Source organism: Poecilia mexicana, unplaced genomic scaffold (assembly GCF_051168715.1).
Source record: "Poecilia mexicana isolate PSO_F unplaced genomic scaffold, ASM5116871v1 scaffold_10, whole genome shotgun sequence".
Taxonomy (NCBI): Eukaryota; Metazoa; Chordata; class Actinopteri; order Cyprinodontiformes; family Poeciliidae; genus Poecilia; species Poecilia mexicana.
The window spans coordinates 12,169,327-12,184,190 of record NW_028263379.1 but is presented as its reverse complement, the minus strand read 5'-3'; positions in this window follow the sequence as shown (position 1 = coordinate 12,184,190).

Sequence of the window (14,864 nt, the reverse complement as noted above, 5' to 3'; positions counted from 1 at the left end):
ACGTATTTGTTATGATATGTATTTGTCCATAGAAGGCTCCTCTGCTTTCTTTGGACCTCTTGCAGCGTGATGTCACACCCAAAATCCTGCACCCATCTCCCTGCTGGAGGGCAAAAAGCTGCTTGCTTACGACTAGCATTAGTTTTAGCTGTTAAGTTGTCAATATAACACGCTAAATCTTAAATGTACACCTGATATATGAAAGAAAAAGGGACGCAGTGCTTTGCTACTAATTGTCAACACTACAACAACTAGAAAACAAAGTCAGGAAAAAATTTTAATTAAGAAAAAATAGCAATAGCAAGAGGGAAGTAGTTCAGTTATGCTAGCTTTACTTTGACAACCTTGACATGCAGATGTAGAATTTGGTGCATTTCTGTTCAGTAACAAAGCAAAAAAGGTGATCTAAACACCAACTCTGACAGATCATCAGGAGAGCAGGTGTTTAAATTAGCTGTGTTAGCTTAGCTAATAGCAGCAGTAGCTAATCAACCACAGCGATCGCTTATCAATAGTCACAAAATAAACATCAAGCCTAAAAACGTAAAACTGTCACGGACTGAATGTTCAGTTCTTTGTGTGGGAAATGTTTGAGTGTTTTTTGGTGTTGAATCCTGAAACATTTTGTGGCACTGTTGTCAGTTGCTATGGAAACGCTTTCTGTGTAGCGCAGCCGACACAGAGCAAAAGGAAGGTGGTTTTGAGGTGTTGAACGTTTTTCTGCATTATTTTCCCCCTTGCGGTGGAGCGCTGTATTAAATTAATAATACCTACTCTTTAGGGTGATTCACATGTTCTGGTACCATTTCCTTGTCCTGTCTGCTTTTTAACACCTGTCTGTTGAGCATGTGACGCGAAAAATTGTTTCATTTGCACAAATTTTGATTCAGTCAGAAAAACACCTCATCCTTGCTCAAAAACTTTTTTATAAAAATGTTTTGTTTTTTTTGTTGCCATGGTACCATTAAGGAGATTTATTTTCATAGTTCCAACTTGTGCAGTTTTGTGGTCAATGGAAACACAACTACTGATAAAAAAATTACTATCTGCGTCTTCATTGAGAAGAGATAAATCTGCTCGTGGCTGGAGTTGGATTCAAAAGCAAAACATTTACACATTTTTATTTAACAGACCCACAGGGTACAACTTTATTGACACCTGCCTGATATGAGGTAAATCACTCAAATCATCATCCTATTTAATGTCAGTTTTTACAAGATGGAGGCCGCCTGTATTCTGCAGAGCAAATGAAACATGAGCTTTCAGATCCGCATAGTTCCCAGACTGAAACTCTTTTTGTACAGTCTAGCAGGTCTTTACTCACAATTTCTCCACATTTCTCCCTTTAATATGAGCTCCAGCTTGTTGTTCCAGAAAGCCATCCTCAAGAAGCAATAGAGCTGTCAGCAGCCATGACTTCAGGGGCTGCAAACACACAGTGGCTGGTGACTCCCTTACCTTGTGAGGAAAGTGTGAGGTGAAAAATAGCACTGCAGCTTCGATGTGTCTTTGGCTCAGAGGGTTTTGTATCTGACCACATTTGGACAAGAAACTGGACATTAATGTCCGCATTTGTAATGTCTTTATCTTTGAAGGATAGTCTAGACGTTGAATATTAGGTTCTGTTGAGAGGTTCTGTGGAAAACAGCGTAAACAATGAAAATTGTAAAATTTAATATTTTTTAGTTGAAACTGTCTGTGTTGTGACAGTATGAGACAGATAATCTGAGAAAAAATTCAGGCTCTTCTGACTTCTCAGGTTGTACAATTGTGCATCTGTTTGCAGCCATTTTCACATGCAAATGTAAACGTTGAGTTTGGAGCATGGCCAGCAGCAGATTATTTCTATTTAAAATGATAAAATGCCCTAAAACAGACAGAACTGACCAGACTGAAATCTCATTATCTAAGATTGATTTTGTATAGCCCATAGTTACCACCCCACTCTAAAGATGAGTGCTTGTTATTGACTTGTTGCATTTTTGTTAGTGGTGCAGGAGGTTCCACTTCTGCTTTTCAAAAATATACTGTTGTGCAATTGCGCATCCATTTGCAATTTTCATGTTAATTTGGATTTATAGTGACAAGAGGCCCTAAAACATCTAGTTCTAACTGAACAGACTGAGATTATATAAGAATTATTTTGTGCAGAAAATGAAATGAACATGTTTTTATCGCACAGACTGATCGTTACCTGTTCTAAAAAGCCTCTCAGGTCACCAAGAGTATTTTGTTGTCAAACAGATCAGGTTTTATCAACAGAAGAGTGTGAAAACAGTTTTGTTATGATTTAATCCCAGAAACTGCATCTTTTCTCAGCCGTTGTGTCCAATGCGATTGCATGTTGCACGTCCACATATTGATGCGAATCGCTTAATCATCCCCAGCCTGATTCTCTGTGTGATGGATTACTGCGCTAGAGATGTTTGGTCCGCGGGACGTCATGGCTGTTTGTCACGCTGCACACAAATGAATAATAGCAGATGTCAACTTTGTAAGGAACGCTGGCATCAGAGCGGAGTCCAGACACCATCATCATCTGCTTTGGTAGATCATCCAGAGTGGACATGACAGGAAATCTGGGAGGGAAACAGATGACGTCTGGCAGAGTCCATGAGCTGGTTCTGACCCGGTGATGACAGGAGCGCACGGCGCTGACTCATGATTTATCCTTAAACCAAAGTTAGGAATGTGTCACCTGATTTGTGCCTCGGCGCAGCCGTGTGTTTGGCACATCGGCGCTGGTTCTGGTTTGTGGCGAGTTCCCTGGAATGAGATTACATTTTGTCAGGCTGCTGTTAGTCTAACAGAGGTCATGTTTACATAAGTGGAGGAGCTGCTGACGCGTCAGCAAAATGTGGGTTAACTCTGAATTCTGGGCTTTAAATGGTTAAAATAATGTGCTGCACTGCAAAAACACCAAACCTTACCAAGTATTTTTGGTCTAGTTTTCTGTGCAAATATCTTGATATATTTGAAATGAAACAAAACTAACTTATAAGTAACTTATTTGTCCTTATTTTAGGTAAATAATTCCTTAATATTGATGGAAAATACAATGAAGCTTTAGGATTATGCTAAAGAAATAAAATAATTAAAATTATGAGAACAAAGTTGAATTCTACAAGAATAAAATTATATTATTCTAACTTTATTCTTGTATTATTTCAACTTTATTATCATATAAAGAATAAAAATCATACTATTGTAATAGTGTGATTTTACTTTTGTATTTTTATTTTTTTCTTGTCGTAGAAAAACAAAACTTCAGACTGCAGATGCTCTGACAACTCTCCGATTTATTACCACAAATCAGATTTTTTTAGGGTGAAAATACCCAAATTTGGTCCTTCAGACTGTCATGAAAATGTTGGACATGTCCCATATGGGTAAAAGAAAAATCGGATTTGAGTTGCATTTACCTGCTGTGATCGCAGACAACACAGATTCCTGAAGGCTTAGCCTCTCTTCACATCTAAAGCAGTTAATAGCAACATGCTATTTCTCCAATCAATGATTGCATAATGATAATCTCCTGAGTGAGTGTTGGTAAAAACCTCTGATCAGTCAGGGGCATGGATAAGGATGATTAAGGGGTCAAATGTCATCAGAGCTCCTTGGATTGCCATCTGGACGGTTGGACACAATGATCACTGTTTGAGCCATTTAAATGCTAATCCATGTGTAAGGACATGAAATAAATGAGGGGAAGCAGCTCAGAAAGCAGTCAGCACTTCATGTGATGCAGTTTATTAAAGGAAATCACTGCAAACTGAACTGTTTCAATGTCAAAGACAATCACATCAAATTCAAAATGTAGTTTTTAAAACAGGACCAATTACACCCAGAACTGTAGAATCAAAAATATGACTTAAACTGGACCAGTCTGCAGGGTTATGCAGTAACTAGTTACATTTACTCAGTTACATTTATTTTAGTAACTTTTTTATTTTTTAAAGGTACTTTTAGGAGTATTTTAACTACGCTGTACTTTTTACTTTTACTTGAGTAATTTTATTATAATTGTGTATAATTTCTGGATTTTCTACCCACTGAATGAAAAACAAACTTGTTTTAACCAAACACCCACCAGACACAGACACACACCTGCAGTTTGTGTTAAAGTTTTTTATTGAAAGAGACTGATTTGGAAAAATATATATATATTTTTTCAGATTTTATGTTTTTTGTTACTTGTATGAATTATTGTTATTTTGGTCCCTAAAGTACAAAAAGTTCCACTTAACTTTATATGTTGGGCCGTCTGTTGGTTTAAATACTAAATGATTGATATTTTGATCAGTTAGTCAGTATTTGATCAGACTTTTTACCAAATACTTTTTTACTCTTGAGTAATTTCTGCTTTTTACATTTACTTCAGTAAATATATGGTGAAGAAGTTCTGCTCTCACGCTGCCAGTCTGACAGCTCAAAGTCGGCTAAAACGTTTCGAGAATCAGGGAAGTCTAAACCAAAGGTTTTCATTTGTATGGTTTTATTTTGTTATGATGTTTAGTCTAACTCAGTTAGCATGTTTCCTAGTTATTAGTAGTTATTATGAGTTAAATATTGTTTAGATTTTATTACTTATAGTAGTTTTAGATTTTTTCAATTTAGAGATGCACCAATATGAAAATTTGGGCTGATATTGATATCCGATATTAATATTTCTGTTATGGCCGTTAACAGAAATATTGACCAATATTCACCGGTATTATATATATTTCATTACTGTTTCAATATCTTTGGAAAAAACCCAACAAGAAACAAGAAAATAAATATTGATTGTTCACATCAGCCCAGTTTTACTTATTGGACCAATACTGATATGTTAAAACATTACTAATATCGGCCAGTACTGATGTTAATATTGCCCAGTACTGATGTTGATATCGGCTGGTACTGATGTTGATATCGGCCGGTACTGATGTTGATATTGGCCGGTACTGATGTTAATATCGGCCGGTACTGATTTTGGTGCCGATATAGAATGTATCCCTAATTTTATTTGAATGGGGTCAAGTGTTAAGTATAAACAAATAAATCGTAACAAAAAACTGAGACCCAAACCCAGACAACAATCTGAAGCTAACTTTTTAGCCACATTTGCTCCATGTGGTCCCAAAACAGGAGGTGTGAGTTTAATCTGTTTTTAATTGGAAGATAAATTATACTCTCTTCCTACTGTAAAATAATTATTACATATTTATATCGTTGTTTATCCGGTTGGAGTGCATTAAAACAATCTAAGTGCATCTAATTTAAAAGTCATATGTCCATTAACCCGCCGGCCCTTCATCATCATTTCCTCTCATCCTGACTCATCTTTACTGTGACTCCCTACGGTTAATGTACTCTGCGTATTGCTGATGTTGCTGTCTAAGAACCAGAGATGTCACCTACCTCGCAGATTCAAAGAATGCACACACAACAAATCCACTCGCAGCAAATGCACTCAAATGCAGAGAAATACCAACAATGCAGCAGCAAAAGAGAGGGAAGTCTGCAGGGGTCGGCTGAGGAACTGATAAACAAATCAGCAGAGATAATTAGCTCATAAGACGGCGTTTTAATTTGATACCTGCAAGCGAAGCCTCATTCGCATACATGGTATTATCATATGTTGAATAATTAATGAATTGAGATGCTTTTTGGTCCAGAGGGAGTTTATCAGCAAGGACAGTTTCCGGATATTTAAATTCAGACTCAATGAACCTGTTTACATTTTATTACATTAGCAGACCAACATAAAGTGGTATATAATTGTGAAAGACAAAAATATACACATTTTATTTTTGTTGGTCTCAAAGCCATAGCTCCGCTATGCATTACTACGCTTGCCTGTTAAGATGGCGCGGTTCACGTCCAGCTCTGAATTGTAGGAACTGTTTTGTATTGACACTTGTGTTACAAAACACAAGTGAGCGATTAAAGTAACTTTTTACGAGAGATGTGCCGATCAGGTATTTTCCTGCTGATTCCGATTCCGATCACCCGATCACAGCTGATCACCGATCACATAAATTTTATTTTTTTAATCATAAGCACCACCGGTTACATTATGTGGAAAAAGGAACCATGAATTCACCTTAATTTAGACAAAAACTTGTTTTTAGTATCTTTTTCCAAGAAAAATTTGTACTGCTATTGATAATACTATCTTTAACAGACTGAGAGATCACCGATCATACAATTTTTCACGGAAATCGGCCGATTATGATCGGTGGCCGATCAATCGGCACACCTCTACTTTTTACCAATAAAAACACACTTGAAATACGACAAAACTGACTTACTAGCAACTTTTCAACAAGAAATAAGAGCTTATAGCGAGAGCTAGTTTGAACCTTGTGGCCTGTTTGTTGTTGTCATAGCAACTCCATGGCAACCGCCTGCCACGATGGCCGTCAGTTACAAAGTTAACGGAAGTGAGAACAGACTTAATGGTGGTATCAGTGCTTTTATAAGGTATTCTGTGAAGCCGTTAATGGCGCTGACGGCGCCAGCAGCTGGTGAATTAAATGCGCTCTGCCGCCGCTGCTTGACGTGCGCCGGGCTTCACACAGAGGTGCAGACGGGAGGACAAACTCACCTCTCCAGCGGAGGAGGACATGCCAAGAAAGCTTGGCTGGCTGTGGGAGCGCTGCGTCTGCGCTGCGTCTCGACTGGCTGTGAGAGCAGATAAGAAGAGGCAGAGGGAGAGCTGCTGAGTCCGAGTTTATCCCTTCATCCCCCCGCTCTCCTCTTCCTCCAGCTTCCTCTCTGCAGCTGGATGTCTGACCTGCAGTAAGACATCAGAACATCCCTGATGGGCTTATGGGAACTGTTTCTCAAAGCTGGGGAGGTTTTGGCAGTGATTTAAGGAAATGTGCCTTCGTGATTTAAATAGACTTCACCTAATCTGTGCTGGCAAATTAGAAACGCTTATCCTCATTTTTGTGTTTGTTAGACATGGAAAAACCTACTTATGATTAGATCTGTCAGCATAACAAATTTTTCTGGATGATAAGTTGTCCCAGAAATTATTGCGATAAACAATAATGTTGTTTTGAGACGATATTCAAGTATATAAAGAAAAAACACATTCTGAAAGATCAATAAACTTTAAACTCTAATTTAATATTTTAAGACATTTGAAAAAACCAAAATAAATAAAACAAATAAAATGAATTATGAAGTCTCTGTAAAGAATCTTAATTCAAGTAAAGGTCGATTTGAGGCCAAAGCGTCAGACTGAGACTTTTATCACCCAGTTTTTAAAAGATGGAGAGAAAAGAGAAAAACAATAAATCATGCAAATGGAAATTACTGATTTTGTTTTAACTTATCATGCTATTAAATTACTGCTACTTTTATTGTAACATCTCTTTCCAGTTTAAAATGATGCTAAATCCAGATAAAGTTGCCATTTCTATTCAGATGTCTTTTAGCTTTAGGTTGTTTTCCCTCCTCAGGGCCAAAATTACAACATTTGTTAAATGTTCAGCTGATTTGTTTCGCTTTCACGAAACAAAACATCATTACCAATAATTAATACTCTGTTTTGATATATCATGTATTCCCAAAACACATTTCTGTCATTTGAATGGTCGTTCTCTTGTCTTCAATAGCAGTTTCTGCTAATCTTGATATGGAACTTTACCCAGAGTGTCATTGTGTCTGGGGGCAGCACAGTTATTCATAAAGGTAATTTATGAAACCACCAAAACAAACATGGTTTCTATAGCTTATTAACCTGTGTTATATATATTTAAATGTTTTAGGAAGATTTGTGAACACTATAATTGGTTAATGATGCATAAATTGCTATCTGTTTTGAAGTTTTAAATGGTGTAATTTCACTTTTAAAAAAAATCTGAACTTAATTAGCAGTTCACGTCTTGTTACTCGGAAAGAAATTTATTAAATCTTTTTGTGAAAAACTTTTCCTGCCTTTTTCACATCAAGACGTACTGAGACTGAAACAAATTTAATAACATTAATGTCCAACCTGGACTGAATTATTATAAACTGATTATTTAAAACACAGAGTTTCTAAAGCCTGTTGAGAAACTCTGGTTTCCCGTCACAAAATGTTAAATACGTATTTAGGTACACAATCTAAGGCTGGATTTATTTCAAACTACATACTAGGCAAACTAACTGTTTAATTTTAGGTTTTCTACATCTTTTATTCTAGATGTGAGTTTATATAAATAAATGTAGCAATTTGGAAGTCACAAAATGATGCTGTGTATTAATACTTTCATTTTAAGGTAAAAAAAAAACTAACATGCTACTTGTGCGTCTCTTTGTTTTGGTTAGAAAAAAAACATTTGAAATAATCGATGCTTTATTAAATGCTCCCTTTGTTTATTTCCCTGCTGTGTCGAGGTTATTGATTGGTTCACACGCTGCTGCACAAGTTTATTCATAATTGGTTTTGGCTGCATATTTCCAGCCTGAAATCAATACAGGGTTATTACTGATGAGTGTTCATTTATTCATCAATGATAATACACGGGTAGCCAAGCGTTGGCATTACAACAGAGGACGTTTTATTGATGAAATATCTTATTAAATTCCATATTAGATAAAAAATCAACTGGATTAAGCATAGATTTGATCTTACATTTCTTTATTGAAGATTGTGCAGTGATAAATAAATGTCTATACAGCTTTCTTTCTTTGCTGTGTAACAGATCTTTGAGAATAAACCCCCTTTTTAAGTTTAACTGTATATGTCCTCTCTCATTTTTGATGTTGATACAACGAGTTGAAATTTAACCGTCCCTGTTTGGTCCACTTTAATCGAAATCTTCTTCATTTGTCTATAAAGTCTGGTTTGTTTGAGTTTGAGGTGTAATGAACTTTGGTCAGCCTAAAAACATCAGTCTCAGTTTGAATGCATATGGTTTGAATGTATATGTGAACACCAAGTGAACTGGAGATCGCTCCAAAAGCAGGAAGTGGACTACAGCTCAGGGCATTCTGGGTAAATCCAACCAAAACAAATGCACAAGTTTATTGCCAGCTTGAGAAGTGGCGAAAGAAAAATCCAACAACCGCTAAAAACTGACGCCACTTACATTTTGTGAAGAACAAAGCTGCATTCATGTCTTCTGAGGTTTTAGTGTTGTTTCCTTCAGTGGTTCTTGGTGCAGCGCCCCCACAGGTGAGGAGGGGAACAGGTTTTCCAATTGGTTTGGTTTGTTTGAAACAGAGCAGTGTGAAAGCGAACCGCAGCAGCTGAAAATGTAACAAATGTTGCAACATTGGACTATCAGGTGTGAAAACACGATAAAGCTGAAGCCTAATTGTGACAGCTAGCTTTCAGGGTTCGTACACATGCAGTTCTTTGTTTTGAACCTGATGAACATAGAGAACCACTTCAGCCAAAAAGTCAGGCTCCTTCAAAGATACATAAGAGAAATGATGCAAGACTTTTGCACTGTATGCAATTTTGGGATTTGCATTGCCTGCAGACTTCGACCACATCATCCAGGATGTCCTTTCTCTGCTTTGAACCTCCTGACAGATGAGGGTCTGTCTGTATCTTTGGAGGCGCGTTCACCCCTTTGAGTGAGCATCTGGAAGGGAGGATTGGACCCTGAATGCCTCTCGTCATCCAGTAAAAGGATCAGACCTGACATGGCCTCCTGAACATCCTCAACAAGTTGATAATCCTTCCCAGATCCTTTGGGTAAAGAGAGGAGCAGGATTTTCTCACGTAAAGCGAACGGGGAATTCATCCAGGATGTGTGTGTAGATAAATTCATGTCACACAAAAAGCTGATAAACATGTTTTTGTTTTGAAATTCGTTTGATCTTTTGCTCCCTTCCTGGCTGTGAGTGTGCAAGTCTGCTCTCTGTTTGATAGATATTGGAAACTCTCCAGGACGGCAGGATTGAAGCTGTTTACATCCTCGGTAGGAACGAGGATGTTTTCTGGTTGCAGGCATGTAAACAATAGAAACAGATTTCTGTTAAATGTCATTGCAAAGTGCGTCCACTTTAATTTTAGAGCACAACACATTGAATTTAGTGTGGGAGCAGCAAAAGCAGAAATAATTGTAAAGTGATTCAAATATTGTAGGATACTTGGAATAAAACAAAACCAACTTATAACCAGAGGTGAGCCCAAAAATTTTACCCGAGTAAGAGTTATACTACTTATTTTTACTGAAGTAAAAGTAAAAAGTACTCAAGAGTAAAAAGTTTACTCAAGTGCTGAGTAACTGATCAAATTATTTGTAATTTAATATTTAGAAGTTATATAATCAGGTGGACCAAAGTATAAAGTTAAGTGAAAATTTAGGTAAAAATTAGTCTGAGAAATCTGGAAAATTCCTGAGACTAATCTCTAAATTTTATTTTTTTCTAGCAAACTTTGACTTTTAGAGTTCAGATATTTCCTTTTTTTCCCCTAGAAATCTTTGAGGTCAACCTCAAAACTTATTAATGTTTTCTACCAAATTTTAAACTTTTCTAACCCAGAAATTTTCAAGTTTTTTTCTTGAAAATTTCTGAGATTTCTCTAGCGTTTTTTTTGTTTTGGATCTCAGAAATTCTCTTGTTTTTTGTAGGAAATTTCTGAGATTAGACATATCCTTGTTTTCTTCTCACAAAGTTTGACTTTTCAAACTCAGTCTTTATTTTCTAGAAAATATCTGATTAAGATTAAGATTTTTATTTTTTTTTGCGTAAATGTTCTCTTTCATTTATTTATTTTTCTTTCTAACATGGCCCTGATTTGACACTGGGTTTGTGTTAATATGACAGAATGTGAAAAAGTCCACATGGGTTGAATATTTTATAAGACCTCAGATCCTCCAAGCTAACTTGACGATCATCTAACATTTGTTTTAGCATAAATGCAGAGACTTCAGGGGAGATTTTTCTCTTTATGCTGGCAGGAGAAAGGAAATGTCTTCTCTTTCTAAGCACCAACATCTTAAGAAGAGCTTAAGGAAGCTAGCAGTTAATATCCAGGGTCCCCCTTCATCAAAGTGTAATGGTCCAATGATGGGAAAGTTACGACCCTGACGATATTAGCTTACGGACGGCTGCACTCGCTTTGTTCCTGGCTGGTGAGATGAAGCTGAAGTGGCTGATCCGTACAGTTTGTGGAGAAATCCTCAGGGACGTGTTGGCTCATCAACAAGGGGCTGCGGCTGAAACAGACATGACGATAGAAGCTGTTAGTCTTTTATATGAAAGAAAGTAAAATAACAGAGAATGGATTTCTAGTGTTTTTCATCTCCCACAGTGTCTTTATCTCACCTTCACCATCAGCTGCCTCCCGTCCCGTGTTTATGTTTTCTTTGTTTTTATGACCACTTCAGTGATCCGTCGCCCCGGCAGAGTTATTGGTGTTAACACAGCTGAAGGGAATTACCCGGGCTGTTGTTCCTGCCTCTTACCTGCATGGCTCCAGGCTCTCTGTTGCATGCAGGAAGTTTTTGCTGTTCGCGTTTAATGCAGATCTGTCGGACTTTTCCCTTGTGCATACAAACACAGAAAGTAGCGGCCGCCACTTCTGCACCCTGTCAGTAGGGCCTGTCAGCCGAAACTCTTTCTAGAGGTTGGCATTAAAAGCTAAAAAATGTCTGTAGTTTAGTCCTGAGTTTTCACAAATCACAGAAAAATTTACAGCATTGCATTGCTGTTTGATTGGAGGAAAACATGCATATTATATTGAAAATAAAATAAAAAAATATAAAGAATGATGCAGTTAAACGTTATAAACTCACTTATTGCTGCAAGTATGTCTCCATAAAGCTTTGCACATCTAGTAAATACACAAAGATGAACTCCGTTTACTAATTAGACTTCTGATGGTAATAATTTTTATTGGAGTTTATTTACTGGCATCAGAATAACGTGTACTTAACCACCTTAAAACCCGTGTCAAACTCAAGGCCTGGGGGCCAAATCTGGCCTGCCATAGCTTTTTATGTGGCCCTTCAAACTCCAAATTACATCAATAAGTCCTTCCAGTTTTTCACAAATCTGCAAAATTTGACACAGAGTTTCAAATTTTTTCTGATTTTACTGCTAATTTTTCTCAAAATTGGTCAAAATTATTGGGCTTAAGTGTCTGCTACATCAGCCTTACTTGATGTCACGTTATAGTCTGTGATAGGGCGAGTAAAATAGTCACATTTAACATCATACGTTAGTGCAAATATTGTAAAAGTTCCTTACAGATATTTCTCAAGTAGTACCACAAAATCTGTGATCTTGATCGGAAAAAAAGACGATCACAAAATCCTGGAGGGACTGATGGTGAGAAAAAATGTTCAATATTTAATTTTAAGAACCACAAACAGCTGTTTCTTGAAATGGGTTTTATCTACAACAACTGGCCCTTAATGAACATTCAGAGTTTTGATGTGGCCCAAAATTAAACAGTTTGACACTGATGCCTTAAAACCAGAAGTATATAAAAGCCAGCTGGATTTATTTAGGTTTTATGGCTCAATTATTTTCAGAACCAGTGAGTTAGAGGTCTCTCTATTCTTTTTAAAGACATTAAACTTTCAGTAACATGTTATTCACTTAGTTTTTTTTCACTACAAATTAAAAACAGCTTAAACAGCAACACAAAAACAGATGCCAGATTCTGTCTGCACTGATTTTATAGCAACAAGACAGTGATTCATCGCTTTTCTTTTTAATTTAAAAATATTTGTCTAATTTTAAAAACCTTGTGTCACAATGATTCGCTTCTTTGTGATGCTTCATCACATAAAAATTTCTGTAAAGTACATAAACGTATTGTGGCAAAATAAAGTTCAAGAAATACTGTGTGACAATATTGCTCTCAGTGCATTTTATTTACAGTTTCAGATGCTGAATAGTTTATTTTGCATCTGTTGATGTACACCATTCTTCTCTTGTGGATGTGACAATAACATTAAGCAAAGAAGACATTTCAATTACAGCAGTATGACTTTTAGATTACCTAAATAATTTTTTAAAGGTGGTAATTATGGTACTTTAAATTCACATCTCAAGTCAGAAAAAATTAAGTTGACCTCCTCGTTCTGGAAATCTCAGTTCTCCAATAAGCCTGGGTGTAATTAGCCAATATGGCCGCCGCACATATAAAACATGGTGAAATTACAGGAACTTACTCTTTCATTGCACTTCTAACAATATTTATCCTATTATAAATCATGAGCAACATTTGATCTGATTGTGAGAACAGTCTCAATGCTGGAGGAAAGAAACACGTTATTAGCTTGTATTGCTAATTGCAGTTAGCATCACAATGTTTTTCTGAATCCAAGCTGCTAGAATGTATCATTAAGATCTGAGTTTAGCAGGAGACTAATTGAATAGGATGTTAAGCTCACTAAACACACACACATAGCTTTTATATCTTTATGGCAGATTTAGCCAAAACACTGCAGACGTCTGCTGTTAATTATTTTCCTATAAAGACAGAATAACATTCATAAAATATAAACACATCGTAATCAGAAATATCTCCACATGTGTGGCTGATTTTGAATTACAGGGCATATATTCAATGTAATTTGAGGCCGTAGATTCCAGGTGGTTGAGTGGCAGCAGGGAGCTGGGTAATATCCATCAGTGTGGGTTTGTCGGCACCTTCTGCAGGCTTTGTTGGTGGTAATGTGGGGGTGCCAGCTGCAATAAAGGCTTTATGATGTGGTAGAAGTTGATTCAGGGCCTTTGTGCTCAGAGCGATCCAGATGTGACTCCCACAGTCTGAATCCATGCAGTCCATGCATACGTTGCTGTGCAGATGTGAACAAGCAGCTCTTCTAATCTACAGATTCCTGCTGCTTTACTGCTATCTGAGGGAATGCTGTCAACAATTTCAAGAATCTCTTTTTCCCCACAAAGTACTGACATTTGTTCAAAATCCACTCTTTGCATGTTTTTTTACTACTGCTTCTAAAAACAGCCCAAGCGCTTAAAAGAAAATAACCATCCAGCTTTTTTTTGACAGTATGTTAATGTTGTTTGGTGTCTGGAAAAAATGAAAAACACTTTTGGGATCTATAAGCCCACAGATCCCAAAAGTTGAGTCAAACTCAATGGCGACTGCATTCATGTCTTTTGGTGTTTGGAAAATTAGCCGTTTCAAAAACCTTCCGAATGTAACATCACAAATCAGCAGGCACTGCACTGTTACCTAGCAACCCCAGCTGAACCCAGCCCGTTACCCAGCAACACAATTGGAACTCCAGCACATTTGGTCAGCTGGTTTTACGGCTGCATTAGAGTCCACTTCTGCTTTTCAAAGATGTACGATTGTATAATTGCGCATCTACTTGCCATGATGGAGTATTAGGGCCTTTGAAGACAGAAAGACAACTCAAACGGTTAATCTCAGAAATTTAGAAGAAAAAACTAAGAAGTTTCTGAGATTCAGAAGTTGGAAACATTTTGACTTTAAAAGTTCAAAACTTTCCATGATTTTTTGTCTAAAGAATTTCTGAGGTTTTTTTTAGCAGAAAATCTAAATCTAAAATGGCCCTAATTCACAGTTGTGGCAAACAGATGCACAATTATACAACTGTACATCTTTGAAAAGCAGAAGTGGAGCCTCCTGCACAACCAGCAAAAACACAGCCAGTGGTTTCCGAATAGTATGTCGACAACAGTAATCTGAAAATTTCTGAGTTTTTTTGTGGAAATATACTCCTTTTGTTTTTCTGGCTATTTTCCCATATGAGTAAACTTTGAGTTGGGGGCGTGGCCAGCAGCATCTTATCTGGATTTAAAGTGACGGAGGCCCAAAAGCAGCTCATTCTGAAAGGAGCTCAAAATAGGCGGAACTGAGCAAACTAAAATATAATTTTCGACATATGATTTTGTGCCAAAAATGTAACGAACATGTTTCATAA